A 27,057-nucleotide genomic window follows, 5' to 3' on the forward strand; every position below is an offset into this window, starting at 1 on the left:
ATGTTAAAACGGCTTTTACCTTCATATTTATCAATTTCTCGATAGATTTAAACAAAAAAACAACGTTGTACTTTGCAGTAAAAGAAAGAGCCAATCAAAAGTTTTAGGAATCCGAGAATAAGCTTATTTTCATGAGTTCTGCACGATTTCGGATTTTATGTATAAAATGAATTCATTCACTCAAACCAAGTTAAAACTGCCTTTTCATTCATATTTATCAATGTCTAGATCGACTTCAACAAAGAACAACATTGTATTTTGCAGTAGAAGAAAGAGCAAAACTGAAGGATCAGGAATCCGAGAATAAGCTTATTTTCTTATTAGGCTTATACTCGGATTCCTGAAACTTTAGATTTGCTCTTTCTTTTACTGCAAAGTACAACGTTGTTTTTTTGTTTAAATATTTCTAGACATGGTAAATATGAAGGACAAATCAGTTTTAACATAGTTTGAGTGAAGTAATGCATTTTATAAGCAAAATCCAAAATCATGCAGAACTCACGAAATGCTTTTTCTCGCTTTTCACTGCTTTTTACAAACTTTGGTCGGACGTTCACACCTTCTTGCATCCGAACACCTCCACTTCCGCTTTTAATGATGTATATTCGGGCATTCGAACCTTTTTTTACCCGCTTTTTACAAACCATTGTCGGACTTTCACACCTTCTTGCAGCCGAACACCACCTCTCCCGCTTTTGATGATTTATGGTCCAGTATTCTTACCTTTTCTAACACATTTTTCAGCAATTATGGTCGGACATTCACACCTACTCACAGCTGGACACCTCCGCTCCCGCTTTTGATCATACAATGTCGGGACATCGCTCCTTGTCTTACCAGCTTTTTACAAACTTTAGTCGAACATTCACACCTTCTTGCAGCTGAACACCTCCGCTCCCGCTTTTGATGATGTATAGTCGGGCTTTCGAGCCTTTTCTTACCCGGTTTTTACAAATTATGGTTGGACATTCAGACCTTGCAGCCGAACACCTCCGCTCTCTCTTTTGATCATACATTGTTGGGCATTCGCACCTTGTCTTACCCGCTTTTTACAAACTATAGTCAGACATTCACACCTTGCAGCTGAACCTCCGCTCCCTGTTTTGATCATGTATATTCTGGCAATACTACCTTTTCTTCCCCCGTTTGTGAGTAATTATGGCTGGACATTCACACCTACTTGCAGTCGAACTGCTCTGCTCCCGCTTTTGACTATGTTTGGTTTGGATATTCAAACCTTTTCTTAACTGCTTTTTACAAACCATGGTCGGACTTTCACACCTTCTTGTAGCCGAAAAACCTCCGCCCCAAATTTTGTTGATATTTAGTCGGACATTCGCACCTTGCAGCTGAACCACCTCCGCTCCCTGTTTTGATAATGTATGGTCTGGCAATACTACCTTTTCTTACCGGTTTGTGAGTAATTATGGCTGGACATTCACACCTACGTGCAGCTGAACACCACTTTTCCCGCTTTTGATGATGTATGGTCCGGCATTCTAGTCTTTTCTAACACATTTTTCAGCAATTATGGTTTGACTTTCACACCTACTCACAGCCGAACACTTCCGCTCCCGCATTTGATGGTGTATAGTCGGGCATTCTCACCCTTTCTCATCAGCTTTTTGCAAATTATGATCTGACATTCACACCTACTTGCAGTCGAACAGCTCTGCTCCCGCTTTTGATTATGTTTGGTTGGATATTCGAAACTTTTCTTCACTGCTTTTTACAAACTTTGGTCGGACGTTCACACCTTCTTGCAGCCGAACACCTCCGCTTCCGCTTTTGATGGTATATATACGGGCATTCGAACCTTTTCTTACCCGCTTTTTACAAACCATGGTCGGACTGTCACACCTTCTTGTAGCCGAACACATCCGCTCCCGCTATTGATTGTGTACAGTCGGGTATTTTAACCTTTTCTTACCCGCTTTTTACCAAGTATGGTCGGACATTCACATCTTCGTACAGCGGAACACCTCCGCTCCCTCTTTTGATGGTGTATGTTCGGGCATTCAAACCTTTTCTTACCCGCTTTTTCCAAACTATGGTCGGCTATTCACAGCTTCCTCTCCACCATACTTGTATGGTGGGATATTCACACCCACTTATATCCGAAAACCTCCGCCCCCACTTTTGTTGATATTTAGTCGGACATTCGCACCTTACCCGCTTTTGGCAAACCATGGCCTTCTTGCAGCCAAACAACTCTGATCTTGCTTTTGATGATGTAAGGTTGGGCATTCAGACCTTGCTTCACCTGCTTTTCACCAAATATAGTCGGACATTCACACCTTCTTGCAGCCGAACACTTCCGCTCCACCTTTTAGTGTTCTATCACACCTTTTTTTTCACCGCATTTTATACATTATGGTTGGAAATTTTCAACCAATGTCATCCGAAGACCTCTCCTCCCGCTTTTGTTAATATATTTGAACTTTAGTTTGACATTCAAACCTTCTTGCAGCTGAACCACCTCCGCTCCCTGTTTTGATCATATATGGTCTGAAAATACTACCTTTTCTTACCCGTTTGTGAGTAATTATGGCTGGACATTCACACCTACTCACAGCCGAACACAACCTCTCTCGCTTTTGATGATGTATGGACCGGCATTTTTACCTTTTCTAACACATTTTTCAGCAATTATGGTCGGAGATTCACACCTACTCACAGCCGAACAACTCCGCTCCCGCATTTGATGGTGTATAGTTGGGCATTCTCACCCTTTCTCATCAGCTTTTTGCAAATTATGATCTGACATTCACACCTACTTGCAGTCGAACAGCTCTGCTCCCGCTTTTGATTATGTTTGGTTGGATATTCGAACCTTTTCTTAACTTCTTTTTACATATTTTGGTTGGACGTTCACACCTTGTAGCCGAACACTTCCACTCCTGCTTTTGATGATGTATGGTTGGGCATTCACACCTTTTTTTTGCCCATTTTTCAGGAATTATGGGTGGACATTCACACCTTGCAGCTGAACACCTCCTATCCCACTTATGATCATGTGCAGTTTGATTTTCGAAAAGTTTCTTTCATGTTTTCTAGCAATTATTGATGGACATGTAGACCTTCTTGCAGCTGAACACCTCCGCTCCCGCTTTTGATCATACATTGTCAGGCAGTCGCACCTTGTCTTACCCACTTTTTACAAACTTTAGTCGAACAGTCACACCTACTTGCAGCCGAACACAACCTCTCCCGATTTTGATGATGTATGGACCAGCATTTTTACCTTTTCTAACATATTTTTCAGCAATTATGGTTGGAGATTCACACCTACTCACAGCCGAATAACTCCGCTACCGCATTTGATGGTGTATAGTCGGGCATTCTCACCCTTTCTCATCAGCTTTTTGCAAATTATGATCTGACATTCACACCTACTTCCAGTCGAACAGCTCTGCTCCCGCTTTTGATTATGTTTGGTTAGATATTCGAACCTTTTCTTAACTGCTTTTTACAAACTTTGGTCGGACGTTCACAATATCTTGCAGCCGAACACCTCCGCTTCCGCTTTTGATGGTGTATATTCGGGCATACGAACCTTTTCTTACCCGCTTTTTACAAACCAAGGTCGGACTTTCACACTTTCTCTTAGCTGAACAACTCCGCTCCCTCTTTTGATTGTGTACAGTCGGGTAATTTAACCTTTTCTTACCCGCTTTTTACCATCTATGGTCGGACATTCACACCGTCTTACAGCGGAACACCTCCGCTCCCTCTTTTGATGATGTATGGTTAGGCATTCGCACCTTTTCTTACCCATTTTTCAGTAATTATGGGTAGACATTCACACCTTCTTGCAGCTGAACACCTCCTCTCCCGCTTATGATCATGTGCAGTTTGATATTCGAAAATTTTCTTTCATGTTTTCTAGCAATTATTGATGGACATTCAGACCGTCTTGCAGCTGAACACCTCCGCTCCCATTTTGATTGTGTATAGTCGGGCTTTCGAGCCTTTTCTTCCCCGGTTTTTACAAATTATGGTTGGACATTCAGACCTTCTTGCAGCCGAAAACCTCCACTCCCTCTTTTGATCATACATTGTCGGGCATTCGCACCTTTTCTTACCCGCTTTTTACAAACCATGGTCGGACTTTCACACCTTTTAGTAGCCGAACAATTCCGCTCCCGCTATTGATTGTGTACAGTCGGGTATTTTAACCTTTTCTTACCCGCTTTTTACCAACTATGGTTGGACATTCACACCTTCTTACAGCAGAACACCTCCGCTACCTGTTTTGATTATGTATGGTTTGACATTCGCACCTTCTCTCACCCGCCTTTTACTATGGTCGGCCATTCACAGCTTCCTCTCCACCATACTTGTATGGTGGGATATTCACACCCACTTGCATCCGAAGACCTCCGCCCCCACTTTATTTGATATTTAGTCGGTCATTCGCACCTTACCCGCTTTTGGCAAACTATGGCCTTCTTGCAGCCAAACACCTCTGATCTCACTTTTGATGATGTAAGGTTGGGCATTCAGACCTTGCTTCACCTGCTTTTCACCAAATGTAGTCGGACATTCACACCCACTTGCATCCGAAGACCTCTGCCCCAAATTTTGTTGATATTTAGTCGGACATTCGCACCTTACCCGCTTTTGGCAAACTATGGCCTTCTTGCAGCCAAACACCTCTGATCTCGCTTTTGATGATGTAAGGTTGGGCATTCAGACCTTGCTTCACCTGCTTTTCACCAAATATAGTCGGACATTCACACCTTCTTGCAGCCGAACACTTCCGCTCCACCTTTTAGTGTTCTATCACACCTTTTTTTCACCGCATTTTATACATTATGGTTGGAAATTTTCAACCACTCTCATCCGAAGACCTCTCCTCCCGCTTTTGTTAATATATTTGAACTTTAGTCGGACATTCAAACCTTCTTGCAGCTGAACCACCTCCGCTCCCTGTTTTGATCATATATGGTCTGGCAATACTACCTTTTCTTACCCGTTTGTGAGTAATTATGGCTGGACATTCACACCTACTTGCAGCCGAACACAACCTCTCTCGCTTTTGATGATGTATGGACCGGCATTCTTACCTTTTCTAACACATTTTTCAGCAATTATGGTCGGAGATTCACACCTACTCACAGACGAACAACTCCGCTCCCGCATTTGATGGTGTATAGTCGGGCATTCTCACCCTTTCTCATCAGCTTTTTGCAAATTATGATCTGACATTCACACCTACTTGCAGTCGAACAGCTCTGCTCCCGCTTTTGATTATGTATGGTTGGATATTCGAACCTTTTCTTCACTGCTTTTTACAAACTTTGGTTGGACGTTCACACCTTCTTGTAGCCGAACACATGCACTCCTGCTTTTGATGATGTATGGTTGGGCATTCGCACCTTTTTTTTACCCATTTTTCAGGTATTATGGGTGGACATTCACACCTTCTTGCAGCTGAACACCTCCTCTCCCACTTATGATCATGTGTGGTTTGATTTTCGAAAATTTTCTTTCATGTTTTCTAGCAATTATTGATGGACATTTAGACCTTCTTGCAGCTGAACACCACATCTCCCGATTTTGATTATGTATGGACCGGCATTTTTACCTTTTCTAACACATTTTTCAGCAATTATGGTTGGAGATTCACACCTACTCACAGCCGAACAACTCCGCTACCGCATTTGATGATGTATAGTCGGGCATTCTCACCCTTTCTCATCAGCTTTTTGCAAATTATGATCTGACATTCACACCTACTTGCAGTCGAACAGCTCTGCTCCCGCTTTGGATTATGTATGGTTGGATATTCGAACCTTTTCTTAACTGCTTTTTACAAACTTTGGTTGGACGTTCACACCTTCTTGTAGCCGAACACTTCCACTCCTGCTTTTGATGATGTATGGTTGGGCATTCGCACCTTTTTTTTACCCATTTTTCAGGTATTATGGGTGGACATTCACACCTTCTTGCAGCTGAACACCTCCTCTCCCACTTATGATCATGTGTGGTTTGATTTTCGAAAATTTTCTTTCATGTTTTCTAGCAATTATTGATGGACATTTAGACCTTCTTGCAGCTGAACACCACCTCTCCCGATTTTGATGATTTATGGACCGGCATTTTTACCTTTTCTAACACATTTTTCAGCAATTATGGTTGGAGATTCACACCTACTCACAGCCGAATAACTCCGCTACCGCATTTGATGGTGTATAGTCGGGCATTCTCACCCTTTCTCATCAGCTTTTTGCAAATTATGATCTGACATTCACACCTACTTCCAGTTGAACAGCTCTGCTCCCGCTTTTGATTATGTTTGGTTAGATATTCGAACTTTTCTTAACTGCTTTTTACAAACTTTGGTCGGACGTTCACAATATCTTGCAGCCGAACACCTCCGCTTCCGCTTTTGATGGTGTATATTCGGGCATACGAACCTTTTCTTACCCGCTTTTTACAAACCAAGGTCGGACTTTCACACCTTCTCTTAGCTGAACAACTCCGCTCCCTCTTTTGATTGTGTACAGTCGGGAATTTTAACCTTTTCTTACTCGATTTTTACCAACTATGGTCGGACATTCACACCGTCTTACAGCGGAACACCTCCGCTCCCTCTTTTAATGGTGTATGTTCGGGCAATCAAACCTTTTTATACCCGCTTTTTACAACTATGGTCGGACATTCAAATCTTCTTGTAGCCGAACACATCCACTCCTGCTTTTGATGATTTATGGTTGGGCATTCGCACCTTCTCTTACCCATTTTTCAGTAATTATGGGTGGACATTCACAGCTTCTTGCAGCTGAACAACTCCTCTCCCGCTTATTATCGTGTGCGGTTTGATATTCGAAAATTCTCTTTCATGTTTTCTAGCAATTATTGATGGACATTCAGACCTTCTTGTAGCCGAACACATCCACTCCTGCTTTTGATGATGTATGGTTGGGCATTCGCACCTTTTCTTACCCATTTTTCAGTAATTATGGGTAGATATTCACACCTTCTTGCAGCGGAACACCTCCTCTCCCGCTTATGATTATGTGCGGTTTGATATTCGAAAATTTTCTTTCATGTTTTATAGCAATTATTGATGGACATTCATACCTTCTTGTAGCCGAACACATCCACTCCTGCTTTTGATGGTGTATGGTTGGGCATTCGAACCTACTTGTTGCCCGTTTTTCATTAATTATGGGTGGACATTCACACCTTGTCGCAGCCAAACACCTCCGCTCCCTGTTTTGATCATGTATGTTTTGACATTCGCACCTTTTCTCACCCGCTTTTTACTATTGTCGGCCAATCACAGCTTCCTCTCAACCATACTTGTATGGTAGGAAATTCTCACCCACTCTCATCCGAAGACCTCTCCTCCCGCTTTTGTTAATATTTAGTCGGGCATTCGAACCTTTTCTTACCCACTTTTTACAAATTATGGTCGAACATTCACACCTACTTGCTGCCGAATACTTCCACTCCACCTTTTAGTGATGTATGGTTGGCATTTGCACCTTTTCTTACCCTCTTTTTATACTGATTGCTGAAGATTAAGTTGTTCTTTCTCAAACTACAAATTTTTTTTAATTGTTGAAACTTGATTTGAAGTGGAAAAATAAGGAGGACAAACAGTTTTAAGTCAGGCTGATAGAAGGAATTAATTTTATAGCAAAATCTGTATTTCGTCATATGTCGAGAGATGCTTATTGCTGAAGAAGTTCTTTCTCATTCTACAAAGTACAACGTTGTTTATCGTTGAAACTTGATTAGACATGAATAAATATGAAGGACAAAGCAGTCTTAACCTGGTTTGAGTTAATGAATTTGTTTTATAGGAGAATCCGAATTCGTGCATAACTCGTAAAATAGAGCTTATTTTCGGATTCCTGAAGAATGAGTCTGGTTCTTTCTCATAATACAAAGTTTGTTGTTTATTGTTGAAACTTCATCAGAAGTGAAGAAATAAATGAATGCCTATCAACAAATGTGGGATCTAAACTCTACTGCTTCCTCTAAAATAATTTCTTTTCTCAATTCAGAAATGTGTGTGTGTAAGTCACAACACCCGTGACACTAAAACGGCTTTCTTTTCTCTCTTTTCTCTACACTCTGCACTATGAGCACACACACCAAATCAGAAAGGCTTTTTTCTCTCTTTTCTACATTATGGACTGTTGGGACACAAAACCGCTCTCTCTTTTTTTTTTTGATTGTGTGCCAGGGCGTTGTCTCACGTATTAGATTATGCTTAAGATACGAATGGGTTTATCAGTCACATCAGAATCCATACATACTGATCCTCCCGTAATAAAATGGTCGGATCTTATCAAACACACTTTGTTTCTTGTGACAATCAAGTCAGCGAAACAGCGTATACACGTCAAGACACTGAATCAAGTTTGCCACAAGAACTCATAAGTTTGGCAGTATTGCTCTGCCGTCAGCAATCATACACCCATTTTATTTTCGTGAGACATGTGCAAGCACCTGTTCATCTACTGTTCTATCACTATGAATTAGTTTATCTATTATCAATAAGGATACTTCTACAACTACTATCAAAGTATGTCCGGACTTCTTATGTTGTCAGTTGCTATATATGAATAAGTGGGTAGCTACTGACAAGCATTAAGCATGTCACACAGCCCAAACATATAACATTTCAGGACACACCACACAGTTAACAACCACAGTGAAGTGTCAAAGCCCAAACATTCAACAGGACACTTACACAACACATTCAAATCAAACAGTCAGACAACATACAAGAACATATACCCCAGCCGGCATTGCTCCCTGCCTATTTTCCTACAGCTCACTATGTGTGCGCACACCTTTATTCACAAACTCTTCAACTTATACTCTTTTACCGAAGCTGCTACAGCTCGATTGGCCGAATACCCTTAGATCCTATTTCGGTGAATTTGACATCTGCCTTACATGTAACAGATTAGCGGTTTAGCAGTTTTAATTTAGTTTGAGTGAAGGAATTCATTTTATAGCAAAATCCGAAATCGTGAAGCACTCATGAAAGTAAGCTTATTCTCGGATTCCTGAAACTTTAGATTTGCTCTTTCTTTTACTGCAAAGTACAAAGTTGTTTTTTTTGTTTAAATCTTTCTAGACATGGTAAATATGAACGACAAAGCAGTTTTAACATAGTTTGAGTGAAGGAATTCATTTTATAGATAAAATCCCAAGAGTCTGCTGAGAAAAGAGAGTGAATGCGAAGTAGACCTTAACATGGCTCTGGGAGCGAGCCGAGTGTCGGCTAACCGGGAGAATTGCTTGAAAGAAACGCGACACCGAATGAGCGGTCAGAACAAAGCCTCAATACGGTGTTCCCGTGGTGTTTTTGTTGCTGCCTTGTCTTTTGCACAGAGTAAAAGACAAGGCAGCCATCGAATAGGGCCCGGTTGTTCCTACTTGGTCAGCCGAGGAGCAAGGGGGGGGGGAGCAAGCGTCTCAACCAAGCAAAGCTCACCATTGGGAGGGTGGCTATGCCAACTAGCCTGATGCCCTGCTCCCGCAGTGACGGATAATCGTACTCTGGTTTCTCTTCATAACGTACAAGTCTTTTGCCTTTTACTAAAGATTTCTGTGGAGAGCAGCACTAATGAGTTGTTTCTATTTTTGGCAGGCTTTACCTTTGCGGGTGAAGCCCTTTCTGTCTGTGCAAAAGAAATCTTGTTACTGTGCAGAGTGACTTCTCTGAGTAGAGTCGCCTTACTTGTTGCGACTGTGCCGATGTTCGAAGCTGGAGTGCAAAGTTGTTGCTTGAATGGTGCTTGCTGGAGCGTGCAGGAGTGCAAAGTTATACCATTTAAAAGGGCTGAAGAGTGCTCAGTGCAGCGGGTGGGCGACACTCTGGCCACCTTGAAAACCGAGGTTACATCCACTACCAGGGGCAGCCCAAGTTCTGCCGAAAGTGTGGTGAGCATGGGCACCTGGTTGAGGCTTGTACCAAGGTGTTATGTGGGAAGAGCAGAGAAATTGGGCAAACTTTTGGAGAGTGTCCAAATGGCAGGAAATCTAATCTCTGTGGAGAATTAAATCACCTCTTCAGAGATTGCCCTAAATCTTTTGCCAACAAATTAAAGACGGTAAAGCCACAGTCAAGCCAACAAAGAGAAGGACCAAAGGTGGCAGTTGGTGAACAAAGTGAAGAGGTTGACCCAATAAATTCAAACTTCCCGCCAAAAGCTTGGATTGGAAGTGAGGAGCAAAAAGGGGAGGGGCCTGTAGAGGCCTCACCACTCAGTGTTGAAGTCTGTGAGAATTCACAGGCAGAGGGTGGAGCTACGCTAAATGAGGAGGAAGAGCAGACGGGTGAGTCTAGTGAAGATACTCACCTCCCCGAAAGTCAACAGCCGAAGAGGACGGCATCTGAGCCTCTGATTCCCCAGTGGTATCAGAGAAGAGGGGAAGGGTTAGGTCCCTTTCAGACAGTTCTTCAGTGGAAGAACCTAGAGTCTTCCCCTCCGACTCACCAAATGAGGTCTCCTTTTTAACTTCAGCTCTGCAATCAACCCCCAGGGACTCAAAGTTAAATGCAACATTGCGTCAGAGGCCAACACCGAGAGTCCGAAAAGGAAATATAGATCACCCTACTCACTTTTCACCTAAAGAAATGAAGGAAGAGCTAGTTTCCCAAGAAATAACCTGAGTGTGTAATTTGTTTTGATAACTTAGAAAAACGAAAATGACATACCTACTTTCCTTTATCCTTTTAATGGTTCTCACCTTCTCAAAACTAAATGTGAGAAGTGTGAAATCAAAGACAAGAGCCCAGAGTATTTTATCATTCTTATACTCCATAAAATCAGATGTGTTTTTAATACAAGAATGTGGACTACCTTTTTTAAAAAACCATAGACAATGGGAGGAAATGTGGTCCCATTTATCAATGTGGAGTGGCTCAAATCAAAATAAAAATGATGGTGTGGCCATTCTAATTAAAAATCTGCATGTTCTGGTGAAAGGTAGCACAGTGGTGAGAGACGGACGGGCACTTTTAGCACACTTGAATTTTATGGGGCAAGACTTTAACCTCTTAAATATTTATGGTTTCAATGGAAAAAATGAAAGGTATGACCTTTTAGAAGATATACAGCTTTACATGCTAGGGCAAGTACCTTTAGTTGTAGGAGGGGATTTTAACTGTATCTTGAGCAGGAAAGATAGAAAAAGAGCAGGGGTAGATTTTAAAGTGGATAAGACTTCGATTTTACTTCAGGGCATATGCAGGGATTTTAAGCTTACTGACTGTTTTAAAACCATGCATCCCAGAGAGGAGGGCTTCACCTGGTTTAGTCATGATGGCACCAGAGCCTCTCGCATTGATTATTTCTTTACTAGAGATTGCCCACCCACTGATGTTAGATTAACCCCTGTTTTCTTTTCAGACCACCTTATGCTCTCCTGCACCCTTTCACCCCCTTCTGGTGTGACGGTAGGATGTGGTCTGTGGAAACTCAACTGTTCCCTGTTGGAGGATGAAATCATAGTCAGTCAGTACAGGGAATGTTATAAAGAGTGGCAGATCCTTCAAGACCTCTACGAAACACATGCACAATGGTGGGAAATGGTGAAGGAAACGACCCAGACTTTTTTTAAACAGCAAGGTAAACGTAAAAAAAGGAAAGAGAATGTATGATGGGACTACATAAACGCTTACAGCGCTACTTTAAACTAAATCAGTGTGGCATAGACTTTAAAGAAGAAATCAAAGATGTCAAAAAGGAAATGTCAGTTTTAGCAGAAATAAAGAGTAAAGGAATTTTTGTAAGAAGCAGGGAGCAGGAAATTGAGGAAGGTGAAAAAGAAAGAAAGTTATAAATAAAAAGGAGTGTATTCAAAATCTAAAAAGAGAAGATGGGTTTTTAACAAAATCCACACAAGAGATGATTGAAACTGTACATACCTTTTATAGTAACATGTACAAAGAGAAACCAGTGCACTTGGAAACATCGGCAGAAATTTTAAAATTCGTTGACTAAACCGTAAAAGAGAATGCACACTTGACACAGGATTTTACTGCTTTAGAGTTAAAAAAAATGCCTAACAGGTTTTAAGAGAAGTCGAGCTCCGGGTTTAGACGGGCTTCCTGCAGAATTCTATCTGACCTATTGGGACCTTTTATCATCAGACATTTTAGATGTTTTTAAAGATTTTGAAAAACTCGACCGACTGCCTGACAGTTTTAGAGTGGGAATAGTGACTCTACTTTATAAAAAAAATTATAAGACTGACCTAAAGAGTTGGAGGCCTATCACACTTTTAAACTTTGACTGTAAACTTTTTAGCAAGGTTTTAGCGACACGGATGTCCTCTGTTTTAGAGGAGGTAATTCACCCAGACCAAGCTTGTGCCATCTCAGGGAGACAACTCACCGACAGCCTCGTACTGATTCGAGACATCATTGATTACGCTAGAGACAGAAACACCCGGCTTGTCATCTTAAATTTAGACTTTGAAAAAGCTTTTGATCGGGTCTCGCATCAATATCTCTTTCAGGTGTTGCAGCCATCGAATAGGGCCCGATTGTTCCTACTTGGTGAGCTTTGCTTGGTTGAGACCCCCCCCCCCCCCCCCAACACACCCCTTGCTCCTCGGCTGACCAAGTAGGAACAATCGGGCCCTATTCGATGGTTGCCTTGTCTTTTACTCTGTGCAAAAGACAAGGCAGCCACAAACACCACGGGAACACCGTATTGAGGCTTTGTTCTGACCACTCATTCGGTGTCGCATTTCTTTCAAGCAATTCTCCCGGTTAGCCCGCACTCGGCTCGCTCCCAGAGCCGTGTTAAAGTCTACTTCGCATTCACTCTCTTTTCTCAGCAGATTAAAAGAAAGTTTCATCTTGGGCTCCCTGAAACTTCCATCCTGCACCGCTGTTTGCTTTTTCACAAGAGCAGAGGAGAGCGCACCGTTCCCAGCGGCACTGCAGTACCGGGTCGAGGCTTGGAGTGAACGGAGCAAGCTTCTTTTTCAACTCCTATTCTTAAAAATCCATTTAATATGTTGTCCTCGTATAGAGGACATATTAAACTGATAAGAACAGATACTACACTTGATCTTAGCCAAAAGGCCGAGAAGCGATAACTGTCCACTGTTTCAGGTCCGAGGGCCCTTGCTGGCACAATGCGCACTTGTAGCAGTGTTCTTTTTATGGCCATAGGTGGCCAGAGTGTCACGTTGCACCTCCGCCCACCCGCTGCACTGAGCACTCTTCAGCCCTTTTAAATGGTATAACTTTGCACTCCCGCATGCTCCAGCAAGCACCATTCAAGCAACAACTTTGCACTCCAGCTTCGAACATCGGCACAGTCGCAACAAGTAAGGCGACTCTACTCAGAGAAGTCACTCTGCAAAGTAACAAGATTTCTTTTGCACAGACAGAAAGGGCTTCACCCGCAAAGGAAAAGCCTGCCAATAATAGAAACAACTCATTAGTGCTGCTCTCCACGGAAGTCTTTAGTAAAAGGCGAAAGACTTGTATGTTATGAAGAGAAACCAGAGTACGATTATCCGTCACTGCGGGAGCAGGGCATCAGGCTAGTTGGCATAGCCACCTTCCCCATGGTGAGCTTTGCTTGGTTGAGACGCTTGCCAAAACAAAAACAAAAACACCACGGGAACACCGTATTGAGGCTTTGTTCTGACCGCTCATTCGGTGTCGCGTTTCTTTCAAGCAATTCTCCCGGTTAGCCGACACTCGGCTTGCTCCCAGAGCCATGTTAAAGTCTACTTCGCATTCACTCTCTTTTCTCAGCAGACTCTTGGGATTTTATCTATAAAATGAATTCCTTCACTCAAACTATGTGAAAACTGCTTTGTCGTTCATATTTACCATGTCTAGAAAGATTTAAACAAAAAAAACAACGTTGTACTTTGCAGTAAAAGAAAGAGCAAATCTAAAGTTTCAGGAATCCGAGAATAAGTTTACTTTCATGAGTGCTTCACGATTTCGGATTTTGCTATAAAATGAATTCCTTCACTCAAACTAAATTAAAACTGCTAAACCGCTAATCTGTTACATGTAAGGCGGATGTCAAATTCACCGAAATAGGATCTAAGGGTATTCAGCCAATCGAGCTGTAGCAGCTTCGGTAAAAGAGTATAAGTTGAAGAGTTTGTGAATAAAGGTGTGCGCACACATAGTGAGCTGTAGGAAAATAGGCAGGGAGCAATGTCGGCTGGGGTATATGTTCTTGTATGTTGTCTGACTGTTTGATTTCAATGTGTTGTGTAAGTGTCCTGTTGAATGTTTGGGCTTTGACACTTCACTGTGGTTGTTAACTGCGTGGTGTGTCCTGAAATGTTATATGTTTGGGCTGTGTGACATGCTTAATGCTTGTCAGTAGCTACCCACTTATTCATATATAGCAACTGACAACATAAGAAGTCTGGACATACTTTGATAGTAGTTGTAGAAGTATCCTTATTGATAATAGATAAACTAATTCATAGTGATAGAACAGTAGATGAACAGGTGCCTGCACGTCTCACGAAAATAAAATGGGTGTATGATTGCTGACGGCAGAGCAATACTGCCAAACTTATGAGTTCTTGTGGCAAACTTGATTCAGTGTCTTGACGTGTATACGCTGTTTCGCTGACTTGATTGTCACAAGAAACAAAGTGTGTTTGATAAGATCCGACCATTTTATTACGGGAGGATCAGTATGTATGGATTCTGATGTGACTGATAAACCCATTCATATCTTAAGCATAATCTAATACGTGAGACAACGCCCTGGCACACAATCAAAAAAAAAAAAAAGAGAGAGCGGTTTTGTGTCCCCACAGTCCATAATGTAGAAAAGAGAGAAAAAAGCCTTTCTGATTTGGTGTGTGTGCTCATAGTGCAGAGTGTAAAGAAAAGAGAGAAAAGAAAGCCGTTTTGGTGTCACGGGTGTTGTGACTTACACACACACATTTCTGAATTGAGAAAAGAAATTATTTTAGAGGAAGCAGTAGAGTTTAGATCCCACATTTGTTGATAGGCATTCATTTATTTCTTCACTTCTGATGAAGTTTCAACAATAAACAACAAACTTTGTATTATGAGAAAGAACCAGACTCATTCTTCAGGAATTCGAAAATAAGCTCTATTTTACGAGTTATGCACGAATTCGGATTCTCCTATGAAACTAATTCCTTAACTCTAACCAAGTTAAGACTGCTTTGTCCTTCATATTTATTCATGTCTAATCAAGTTTCAACGATAAACAACGTTGTAGTTTGTAGAATGAGAAAGAACTTCTTCAGCAATAAGCATCTCTCGACATATGACGAAATACAGATTTTGCTATAAAATTAATTCCTTCTATCAGCCTGACTTAAAACTGTTTGTCCTCCTTATTTATCCACTTCAAATCAAGTTTCAACAATTAAAAAAAATTTGTAGTTTGAGAAAGAACAACTTAATCTTCAGCAATCAGTATAAAAAGAGGGTAAGAAAAGGTGCAAATGCCAACCATACATCACTAAAAGGTGGAGCGGAAGTATTCGGCTGCAAGTAGGTGTGAATGTTCGACCATAATTTGTAAAAAGTGGGTAAGAAAAGGTTCGAATGCCCGACTAAATATTAACAAAAGCGGGAGGAGAGGTCTTCGGATGAGAGTGGGTGAGAATTTCCTACCATACAAGTATGGTGGAGTATGGTGATTGGCCGACAATAGTAAAAAGCTGGTGAGAAAGTGCGAATGTCAAAACATACATGATCAAAACAGGGAGCGGAGGTGTTTGGCTGCGACAAGGTGTGAATGTCCACCCATAATTAATGAAAAACGGGCAACAAGTAGGTTCGAATGCCCAACCATACATCATCAAAAGCAGGAGTGGATGTGTTCGGCTACAAGAAGGTATGAATGTCCATCAATAATTGCTATAAAACATGAAAGAAAATTTTCGAATATCAAAACGCACATAATCATAAGCGGGAGAGGAGGTGTTCCGCTGCAAGAAGGTGTGAATATCCACCCATAATTACTGAAAAATGGGTAAGAAAAGGTGCGAATGCCCAACCATTCATCATCAAAAGCAGGAGTGGATGTGTTTGGCTGTGAGTAGATGTGAATCTCCAACCATAATTGCTGAAAAATGTGTTAGAAAATTTAAGAATGCCGGTCCATACATCATCAAAAGCGGGAGAGGTGGTGTTCGGCTGCAAGTAGGTATGAATGTCCAGCCATAATTACTCACAAATGGGTAAGAAAAGGTAGTATTGCCAGACCATACATGATCAAAACAGGGAGCGGAGGTGGTTAAGCTGCAAGAAGGTGTTAATGTCCGACTAAAGTTTGTAAAAAGCGGGTAAGACAAGGTGCGAATGCCCGACAATGTATGATCAAAAGAGGGAGCGGAGGTTTTCGGCTGCAAGAAGGTCTGAATGTCCACCCATAATTCCTCAAAAATGGGTAGAAAAAGGGTGCGATTGCCAACCATACATCATCAAATGCGGGAGCGGAGGTATTCAGCTTCAAGAAGGTATGAATGTCCACCCATACATCATCAAAAGCAGAAGTGGATGTGTTCGGCTACAAGAAGGTTTGAATGTCCGACCATAGTTTGTAAAAGGCGGGTAAGAAAAGGTTCGAATGCCCGAACATACACCATCAAAGAGGGAGCGGAGGTGTTCCGCTGTAAGACAGTGTGAATGTCCGATCATAGTTGTAAAAAGCGGGTAAGAAAAGGTTAAAATACCCAACTGTACACAATCAAAAGAGGGAGCGGAGTTGTTCAGCTAAGAGAAGGTGTGACAGTCAGACCATTGTTTGTAAAAAGCGGGTAAGAAAAGGTTCGTATGCCCGAATATACACTATCAAAACCGGAAGCGTAGGTGTTCGGCTGCAAGAAGGTGTGAACGTCCGACCAAAGTTTGTAAAAAGCAGTTAAGAAAAGGTTAGAATATCTAACCAAACATAATCAAAAGCGGGAGCAGAGCTGTTCGACTGCAAGTAGGTGTGAATGTCAGAGAATAATATGCAAAAAGCTGATGAGAAAGGGTGAGAAAGCCCGACTATACATCATCAAAAGTGGGAGAGGTGGTGTTCGGCTGCAAGTAGGTGTGAATGTCCATCAATAATTGCTTTAAAACATGAAAGAAAATTTTCGAATATCAAACCTTACATGATCATTAGCGGGAGAGGAGGTGTTCAGCTGCAAGAAGGTGTGAATATCCACCCATAATTACTGAAAAATGGGTAGGAAAAGGTGCGAATGTCCAACCATACATCATCAAAAGCAGGAGTGGAGTTGTTCAGCTACAAGAAGGTATGAAAGTCCAACCATGGTTTGTAAAAAGCGGGTAAGAAAAGGTTCGAATACCCGAATATATACCATCAAAAGCGGAAGCGGAGGTGTTCGGCTGCAAGAAGGTGTGAACGTCCGACCAAAGTTTGTAAAAAGCAGTTAAGAAAAGGTTCGAATATCCAACCGAACATAATCAAAAGCGGGAGCAGAGCTGTTCGACTGCAAGTAGGTGTGAATGTCAGATCATAATTGCTGAAAAATGTGATAGAAAAGACTAGAATGCCGGACAATACATCATCAAAAGCGGGAGAGGTGGTTTTTCGGCTGCAAGTAGGTGTGAATATCCAGCCATAATTACTCACAAACGGGGGAAGAAAAGGTAGTATTTCCAGACCACACATGATCAAAACAGGGAATGGAGGTGGTTAAGCTGCAAGGTGTGAATGTCTGACTAAAGTTTGTAAAAACCGTGTAAGACAAGGGGCGAATGCCCGACAATGTATGATCAAAAGAGGGAGCGGAGGTTTTCGGCTGCAAGGTCTGAATGTCCAACCATAATTTTTAAAAACCGGGGAAGAAAAGGCTCGAAAGCCCGACTATACACCATCAAAAGCGGGAGCAGAGGTGTTCAGGTGCAAGAAGGTCTGAATGTCCGACCAATAATTACTGAAAAATGGGTAAGAAAAGGCACGAATGCCCAATCATACACCATCAAAAGCGGAAGCGGAGGTGTTCGGCTGCAAGACAATGTGAACGTCCCGACCAAAGTTTGTAAAAAAGCAGTTAAGAAAATGTTCGAATATCCAACCAAACATAATCAAAAGCGGGAGCAGAGCTGTTCGACTGCAAGTAGGTGTGAATATCTGATCATAATTTTCAAAAAGCTGATGAGAAAGGGTGAGAATGCCCGACTATACACTATCAAATGTGGGAGCGGAGGTGTTCGTCTGTGAGTAGGTGTGAATGTCCGACCATAATTGCTGAAAAATGTGTTAGAAAAGGTAAGAATGCCGGACCATATATCATCAAAAGCGGGAGAGGTTGTGTTCGGCTGCAAGTAGGTGTGAATGTCCAGCCATAATTACTCACAAACGGGTAAGAAAAGGTACTACTGCCAGACCATATATGATCAAAACAGGGAGCTGAGGTGGTTCAGCTGCAAGAAGGTTTGAAAAATGAATTCATTTTATACATAAAATCCGAAATCGTGCAGAACTCATGAAAATAAGCTTATTCTCGGATTCCTAAAACTTTTGATTGGCTCTTTCTTTTACTGCAAAGTAAAACGTGGTTTTTTTGTTTAAATCTATCGAGACATTGATAAATATGAAGGTAAAAGCCGTTTTAACATAGTTTGAGTGAAGGAATTGATTTTATAGATAAAATCCCAAATCATGCAGAAATCCTCAAAAGGGGCGTATGGCTTAATCACAAGTGTGGCTCTTTCTCATTCAGGGTAGTATGAGGAAGTTTATACTTGAAATATATGTAGAAATGGGTACATATGAAGGACAAAGCAGTGTTAACTTAGTTTGAGTGAAGGAATTCATTTTATACATAAAATCCCAAATCATGCAGAACTCCTCAAAAGGGGCATATGGCTTAATCACAAGTGTGGCTCTTTCTCATTCAGGGTAGTATGAGGAAGTTTATGCTTGAAATATATGTAGAAATGGGTACATATGAAGGACAAAGCAGTGTTAACTTAGTTTGAGTGAAGGAATTCATTTTATACATAAAATCCCAAATCATGCAGAACGTATGAAAAGAAGCTTATTCTCGGATTCCTGATCCTTCAGTTTTGCTCTTTCTTCTACTGCAAAATACAATGTTGTTCTTTGTTGAAGTCGATCTAGACATTGATAAATATGAAGGAAAAAGCAGTTTTAACTTGGTTGAGTGAATGAATTCATTTTATACATAAAATCCGAAATCGTGCAGAACTCATGAAAATAAGCTTATTCTCGGATTCCTAAAACTTTTGATTTGCTCTTTCTTTTATTGCAAAGTACAACGTTGTTTTTTTGTTTAACTCTATCGAGACATTGATATATATGAAGGTAAAAGCCGTTTTAACATAGTTTGAGTGAAGGAATTAATTTTATAGATAAAATCCCAAATCATGCAGAACTCCTCAAAAGGGAGGTATGGCTTAATCACAAGTGTGGCTCTTTCTCATTCAGGGTAATATGAGGAAGTTTATGCTTGAAATATATGTAGAAATGGGTACATATGAAGGACAAAGCAGTGTTAACTTAGTTTGCGTGAAGAAATTCATTTTATACATAAAATCCGAAATCGTGCAGAACTCATTAAAATAAGCTTATTCTCGGATTCCTAAAACTTTTGATTTGCACTTTCTTTTACTGCAAAGTACAACGTTGTTTTTTGTTGAAATCTATCTAGACATTGATAAATACCAGCCGAAACTCTGCTGCCGCTTTTGATAATTTATGGTTGGGCATTCTTACCTTTTCTTACCCGCTTTTTACAAATTATGATCTTACATTCACACCTACTTGCAGTCGAACACCTTCTCATCCACTTATGATCATGTGCGGTTGGGCTTTCCGCACCTTTTCTTACCCATTTTTCAGTAATTATGGGTGGACATTCAGACCTTCTTGCAGCCGAAAACCTCCGCTCCTCTTTTGATCATTACATTGTCGGGCATTCACACCTTGTCTTACCCGCTTTTTACAAACTTTAGTCGGACATTCAAACCTTCTTGCAGCTGAACCACCTCCGCTCCCCTGTTTTGATCATATATGGTCTGGCAATAGTACCTTTTCTTACCCGTTTGTGAGTAATTATGGCTGGACATTCACACCTTCTTGCAGCCGAACACAACCTCTCCCGCTTTTGATGATATATGGTCCGGCATTCTTACCTTTTCTAACACATTTTTCAGCAATTATGGTCGGACATTCACACCTACTCACAGACGAACACCTCCGCTCCCACATTTGATAGTGTATAGTCGGGCATTCTCACCCTTTCTCATCAGCTTTTTGCAAATTATGATCTGATATTCACACCTACTTGAAGTCGAACAGCTCTGCTCCCGCTTTTGATTATGTTTGGTTGGAAATTCGAACATTTTCTTAATGCTTTTTACAAACTTTGGTCGGACGTTCACACCGTCTTGCAGCCGAACACCTCCGCTTCCGCTTTTGATGGTGTATAGTCGGGCATTCGAGCCTTTTCTTACCCACCTATTACTTACTATGGTTGGACATTCAAACCTTCTTGTAGCCGAACACCTCTGCTCCCGCTGTTGATGGTGTATAGTCGGGCTTTCGAGCCTTTTCTTCCCCGATTTTTACAAATTATGGTTGGACATTCAGACATTGCAGCCGAAAACCTCCGCTCCCTCTTTTGATCATACATTGTCGGGCATTCGCCCCTTGTCTTACACGGTTTTTTACAAACTTTAGTCAGACATTCACACCTTGCAGCTGAAACACCTCCATTCCCTGTTTTGATCATGTGTGGTCTGGAAATACTACCTTTTCTTCCCCCGTTTGTGAGTAATTATGGCTGGACATTCACACCTACTTGCAGCCGAAAAACCACCTCTCCCGCTTTTGATGATGTATTGTCCGGCATTCTAGTCTTTTCTATCACATTTTTCAGCAATTATGATCTGACATTCACACCTACTTGCAGTCGAACAGCTCTGCTCCCGCTTTTGATTATGTTCGGTTGGATATTCAAACCTTTTCTTAACTGCTTTTTACAAACTTTGGTCGGACGTTCACACCTTCTTGCAGCCGAACACCCCCGCTTCCGCTTTTGATGGTATATATTCGGGTATTCGAACCTTCTCTTACCCGCTTTTTACAAACCATGGTTGGACTTTCATACCTTCTTGTAGCTGAACAACTCCACTCCTGCTTTTGATGATTTATGGTTGGACATTCGCATCTTTTCCTACCCATTTTTCAGTAATTATGGGTGGATATTCACATCTTCTTGCAGCTGAACACCTCCTCTCCCGCTAATGATCATGTAAGGTTTGATATTCGAAAATTTTCTTTCATGTTTTAAAGCAATTATTAATGGACATTCACACCTACTTGCAGCCGAACACCACCTCTCCCGCTTTTGATGATGTATGGACCGGCATTCTTACCTTTTCTAACACATTTTTCAGCAATTATGGTTGGAGAATCACACCTACTCCGCTACCGCATTTGATGGTGTAGAGTCGGGATTTCTCACCCTTTCTCATCAGCTTTTTGCAAATTATTCTCTGACATTCACACCTACTTGCAGTCGAACAGCTCTGCTCACGCTTTTTGATTATGTTTGGTTAGATATTCGAACCTTTTCTTAACTGCTTTTTTACAAACTTTGGTCGGACGTTCACACCTTCTTGCAGCCGAACACCTACACTTCCGGTTTTGATAGTGTATATTCGGGCATACGAACCTTTTCTTACCCGCTTTTTACAAACGATGGTCGGACTTTCACACCTTCTCTTAGCTGAAATACTCCGCTCCCTCTTTTGATTGTGTACAGTCGGGTATTTTAACCTTTTCTTACCCGCTTTTTACCAACTATGGTCGGACATTCACACCGTCTTACAGCGGAACACCTCCTCTCCCGTTTATGATCATGTACGGTTTGATATTCGAAAATTTACTTTCTTGTTTTAAAGCAATTATTGATGGACATTCAAACCTTCTTTTTGATGGTGTATAGTCGAGCTTTCGAGCCTTTTCTTCCCGGTTTTTACAAACCATGGTCGGACTTTCACACCTTCTTGTAGCCGAACAACTCCGCTCCCGCTATTGATTGTGTACAGTCGGGTATTTTAACCTTTTCTTACCCGCTTTTTACCAACTATGGTCGGACATTCACACCTTCGTACAGCGGAACACCTCCGCTCCCTCTTTTGATGGTGTATGTTCGGGTATTCAAACCTTTTCTTACCCGCTTTTTCCAAACTATGGTCGGCTATTCACAGCTTCCTCTCCACCATACTTGTATGGTTGGATATTCACACCCACTTGCATCCGAAGACCTCTGCCCCAAATTTTGTTGATATTTAGTCGGACATTCGCACCTTACCCGCTTTTGGCAAACTATGGCCTTCTTGCAGCCACACACCTCTGATCTCGCTTTTGATGATGTAAGGTTGGGCATTCAGACCTTGCTTCACCTGCTTTTCACCAAATATAGTCGGACATTCACACCTTCTTGCAGCCGAACACTTCCGCTCCACCTTTTAGTGTTCTATCACACCTTTTTTTCACCGCATTTTATACAGTCGGAAATTTTCAACCACTCTCATCCGAAGACCTCTCCTCCCGCTTTCTTTAATATATTTGAACTTTAGTCGGACATTCAAACCTTCTTGCAGCTGAACCACCTCCGCTCCCTGTTTTGATCATATATGGTCTGGCAATACTACCTTTTCTTACCCGTTTGTGAGTAATTATGGCTGGACATTCACACCTACTTGCAGCCGAACACAACCTCTCTCGCTTTTGATGATGTATGGACCGGCATTTTTACCTTTTCTAACACATTTTTCAGCAATTATGGTCGGAGATTCACACCTACTCACAGCCGAACAACTCCGCTCCCGCATTTGATGATGTATAGTCGGGCATTCTCACCCTTTCTCATCAGCTTTTTGCAAATTATGATCTGACATTCACACCTACTTGCAGTCGAAAAGCTCTGCTCCCGCTTTTGATTATGTATGGTTGGATATTCGAACCTTTTCTTAACTGCTTTTTACAAACTTTGGTTGGACGTTCACACCGTCTTGTAGCCGAACACATGCACTCCTGCTTTTGATGATGTATGGTTGGGCATTCGCACCTTTTTTTTACCCATTTTTCAGGAATTATGGGTGGACATTCACACCTTCTTGCAGCTGAACACCTCCTCTCCCACTTATGATCATGTGTGGTTTGATTTTCGAAAATTTTCTTTCATGTTTTCTAGCAATTATTGATGGACATTTAGACCTTCTTGCAGCTGAACACCACCTCTCCCGATTTTGATGATTTATGGACCGGCATTTTTACCTTTTCTAACACATTTTTCAGCAATTATGGTTGGAGATTCACACCTACTCACAGCCGAATAACTCCGCTACCGCATTTGATGGTGTATAGTCGGGCATTCTCACCCTTTCTCATCAGCTTTTTGCAAATTATGATCTGACATTCACACCTACTTCCAGTTGAACAGCTCTGCTCCCGCTTTTGATTATGTTTGGTTAGATATTCGAACTTTTCTTAACTGCTTTTTACAAACTTTGGTCGGACGTTCACAATATCTTGCAGCCGAACACCTCCGCTTCCGCTTTTGATGGTGTATATTCGGGCATACGAACCTTTTCTTACCCGCTTTTTACAAACCAAGGTCGGACTTTCACACCTTCTCTTAGCTGAACAACTCCGCTCCCTCTTTTGATTGTGTACAGTCGGGAATTTTAACCTTTTCTTACTCGATTTTTACCAACTATGGTCGGACATTCACACCGTCTTACAGCGGAACACCTCCGCTCCCTCTTTTAATGGTGTATGTTCGGGCAATCAAACCTTTTTATACCCGCTTTTTACAACTATGGTCGGACATTCAAATCTTCTTGTAGCCGAACACATCCACTCCTGCTTTTGATGATTTATGGTTGGGCATTCGCACCTTCTCTTACCCATTTTTCAGTAATTATGGGTGGACATTCACAGCTTCTTGCAGCTGAACAACTCCTCTCCCGCTTATTATCGTGTGCGGTTTGATATTCGAAAATTCTCTTTCATGTTTTCTAGCAATTATTGATGGACATTCAGACCTTCTTGTAGCCGAACACATCCACTCCTGCTTTTGATGATGTATGGTTGGGCATTCGCACCTTTTCTTACCCATTTTTCAGTAATTATGGGTGGATATTCACACCTTCTTGCAGCGGAACACCTCCTCTCCCGCTTATGATTATGTGCGGTTTGATATTCGAAAATTTTCTTTCATGTTTTATAGCAATTATTGATGGACATTCATACCTTCTTGTAGCCGAACACATCCACTCCTGCTTTTGATGGTGTATGGTTGGGCATTCGAACCTACTTGTTGCCCGTTTTTCATTAATTATGGGTGGACATTCACACCTTGTCGCAGCCAAACACCTCCGCTCCCTGTTTTGATCATGTATGTTTTGACATTCGCACCTTTTCTCACCCGCTTTTTACTATTGTCGGCCAATCACAGCTTCCTCTCAACCATACTTGTATGGTAGGAAATTCTCACCCACTCTCATCCGAAGACCTCTCCTCCCGCTTTTGTTAATATTTAGTCGGGCATTCGAACCTTTTCTTACCCACTTTTTACAAATTATGGTCGAACATTCACACCTACTTGCTGCCGAATACTTCCACTCCACCTTTTAGTGATGTATGGTTGGCATTTGCACCTTTTCTTACCCTCTTTTTATACTGATTGCTTAAGATTAAGTTGTTTTTTCTCAAACTAGAAATTTTTTTTAATTGTTGAAACTTGATTTGAAGTGGATAAATATGGAGGACAAACAGTTTTAAGTCAGGCTGATAGAAGGAATTAATTTTATAGCAAAATCTGTATTTCGTCATATGTCGAGAGATGCTTATTGCTGAAGAAGTTCTTTCTCATTCTACAAAGTACAACGTTGTTTATCGTTGAAACTTGATTAGACATGAATAAATATGAAGGACAAAGCAGTCTTAACCTGGTTTGAGTTAATGAATTCGTTTTATAGGAGAATCCGAATTCGTGCATAACTCGTAAAATAGAGCTTATTTTCGGATTCCTGAAGAATGAGTCTGGTTCTTTCTCATAATACAAAGTTTGTTGTTTATTGTTGAAACTTCATCAGAAGTGAAGAAATAAATGAATGCCTATCAACAAATGTGGGATCTAAACTCTACTGCTTCCTCTAAAATAATTTATTTTCTCAATTCAGAAATGTGTGTGTGTAAGTCACAACACCCGTGACACTAAAACGGCTTTCTTTTCTCTCTTTTCTCTAAACTCTGCACTATGAGCACACACACCAAATCAGAAAGGCTTTTTTCTCTCTTTTCTACATTATGGACTGTTGGGATACAAAACCGCTCTCTCTTTTTTTTTTTGATTGTGTGCCAGGGCGTTGTCTCACGTATTAGATTATGCTTAAGATACGAATGGGTTTATCAGTCACATCAGAATCCATACATACTGATCCTCCCGTAATAAAATGGTCGGATCTTATCAAACACACTTTGTTTCTTGTGACAATCAAGTCAGCGAAACAGCGTATACACGTCAAGACACTGAATCAAGTTTGCCACAAGAACTCATAAGTTTGGCAGTATTGCTCTGCCGTCAGCAATCATACACCCATTTTATTTTCGTGAGACATGTGCAAGCACCTGTTCATCTACTGTTCTATCACTATGAATTAGTTTATCTATTATCAATAAGGATACTTCTACAACTACTATCAAAGTATGTCCGGACTTCTTATGTTGTCAGTTGCTATATATGAATAAGTGGGTAGCTACTGACAAGCATTAAGCATGTCACACAGCCCAAACATATAACATTTCAGGACACACCACACAGTTAACAACCACAGTGAAGTGTCAAAGCCCAAACATTCAACAGGACACTTAAACAACACATTCAAATCAAACAGTCAGACAACATACAAGAACATATACCCCAGCCGGCATTGCTCCCTGCCTATTTTCCTACAGCTCACTATGTGTGCGCACACCTTTATTCACAAACTCTTCAACTTATACTCTTTTACCGAAGCTGCTACAGCTCGATTGGCCGAATACCCTTAGATCCTATTTCGGTGAATTTGACATCTGCCTTACATGTAACAGATTAGCGGTTTAGCAGTTTTAATTTAGTTTGAGTGAAGGAATTCATTTTATAGCAAAATCCGAAATCGTGAAGCACTCATGAAAGTAAGCTTATTCTCGGATTCCTGAAACTTTAGATTTGCTCTTTCTTTTACTGCAAAGTACAAAGTTGTTTTTTTTTGTTTAAATCTTTCTAGACATGGTAAATATGAAGGACAAAGCAGTTTTAACATAGTTTGAGTGAAGGAATTCATTTTATAGATAAAATCCCAAGAGTCTGCTGAGAAAAGAGAGTGAATGCGAAGTAGACTTTAACATGGCTCTGGGAGCGAGCCGAGTGTCGGCTAACCGGGAGAATTGCTTGAAAGAAACGCGACACCGAATGAGCGGTCAGAACAAAGCCTCAATACGGTGTTCCCGTGGTGTTTTTGTTGCTGCCTTGTCTTTTGCACAGAGTAAAAGACAAGGCAGCCATCGAATAGGGCCCGGTTGTTCCTACTTGGTCAGCCGAGGAGCAAGGGGGGGGGGAGCAAGCGTCTCAACCAAGCAAAGCTCACCATTGGGAAGGTGGCTATGCCAACTAGCCTGATGCCCTGCTCCCGCAGTGACGGATAATCGTACTCTGGTTTCTCTTCATAACGTACAAGTCTTTTGCCTTTTACTAAAGATTTCTGTGGAGAGCAGCACTAATGAGTTGTTTCTATTTTTGGCAGGCTTTACCTTTGCGGGTGAAGCCCTTTCTGTCTGTGCAAAAGAAATCTTGTTACTGTGCAGAGTGACTTCTCTGAGTAGAGTCGCCTTACTTGTTGCGACTGTGCCGATGTTCGAAGCTGGAGTGCAAAGTTGTTGCTTGAATGGTGCTTGCTGGAGCGTGCAGGAGTGCAAAGTTATACCATTTAAAAGGGCTGAAGAGTGCTCAGTGCAGTGGGTGGGCGACACTCTGGCCACCTTGAAAACCGAGGTTACATCCACT

General features: G+C 41.4%; 4 non-coding genes across 4 annotated transcripts; 2 read left to right on the forward strand and 2 right to left on the reverse strand.

Annotated features, from left to right (window-relative positions):
* The first annotated feature begins 9,526 nt into the window (after window positions 1–9,526).
* LOC140310699 (U5 spliceosomal RNA) lies at window positions 9,527–9,640 on the forward strand. Its single transcript, XR_011916745.1, has one exon. It is a non-coding gene; the product is annotated as a U5 spliceosomal RNA (small nuclear RNA).
* A 3,260-nt stretch (window positions 9,641–12,900) lies between these two features.
* LOC140310464 (U2 spliceosomal RNA) lies at window positions 12,901–13,084 on the reverse strand. The gene has a single exon (XR_011916532.1). It is a non-coding gene; the product is annotated as a U2 spliceosomal RNA (small nuclear RNA).
* A 308-nt stretch (window positions 13,085–13,392) lies between these two features.
* LOC140310531 (U5 spliceosomal RNA) lies at window positions 13,393–13,506 on the reverse strand. Its single transcript, XR_011916590.1, has one exon. It is a non-coding gene; the product is annotated as a U5 spliceosomal RNA (small nuclear RNA).
* Window positions 13,507–26,701: 13,195 nt separating this feature from the next.
* On the forward strand, window positions 26,702–26,815 carry LOC140310701 (U5 spliceosomal RNA). The gene has a single exon (XR_011916747.1). It is a non-coding gene; the product is annotated as a U5 spliceosomal RNA (small nuclear RNA).
* The last annotated feature ends 242 nt before the right edge of the window (window positions 26,816–27,057 follow it).

The sequence above is a fragment of the Leuresthes tenuis genome, unplaced genomic scaffold (assembly GCF_036924035.1).
Source record: "Leuresthes tenuis unplaced genomic scaffold, fLeuTen1.0.hap1 SCAF_6, whole genome shotgun sequence".
NCBI classification, from domain to species: Eukaryota; Metazoa; Chordata; class Actinopteri; order Atheriniformes; family Atherinopsidae; genus Leuresthes; species Leuresthes tenuis.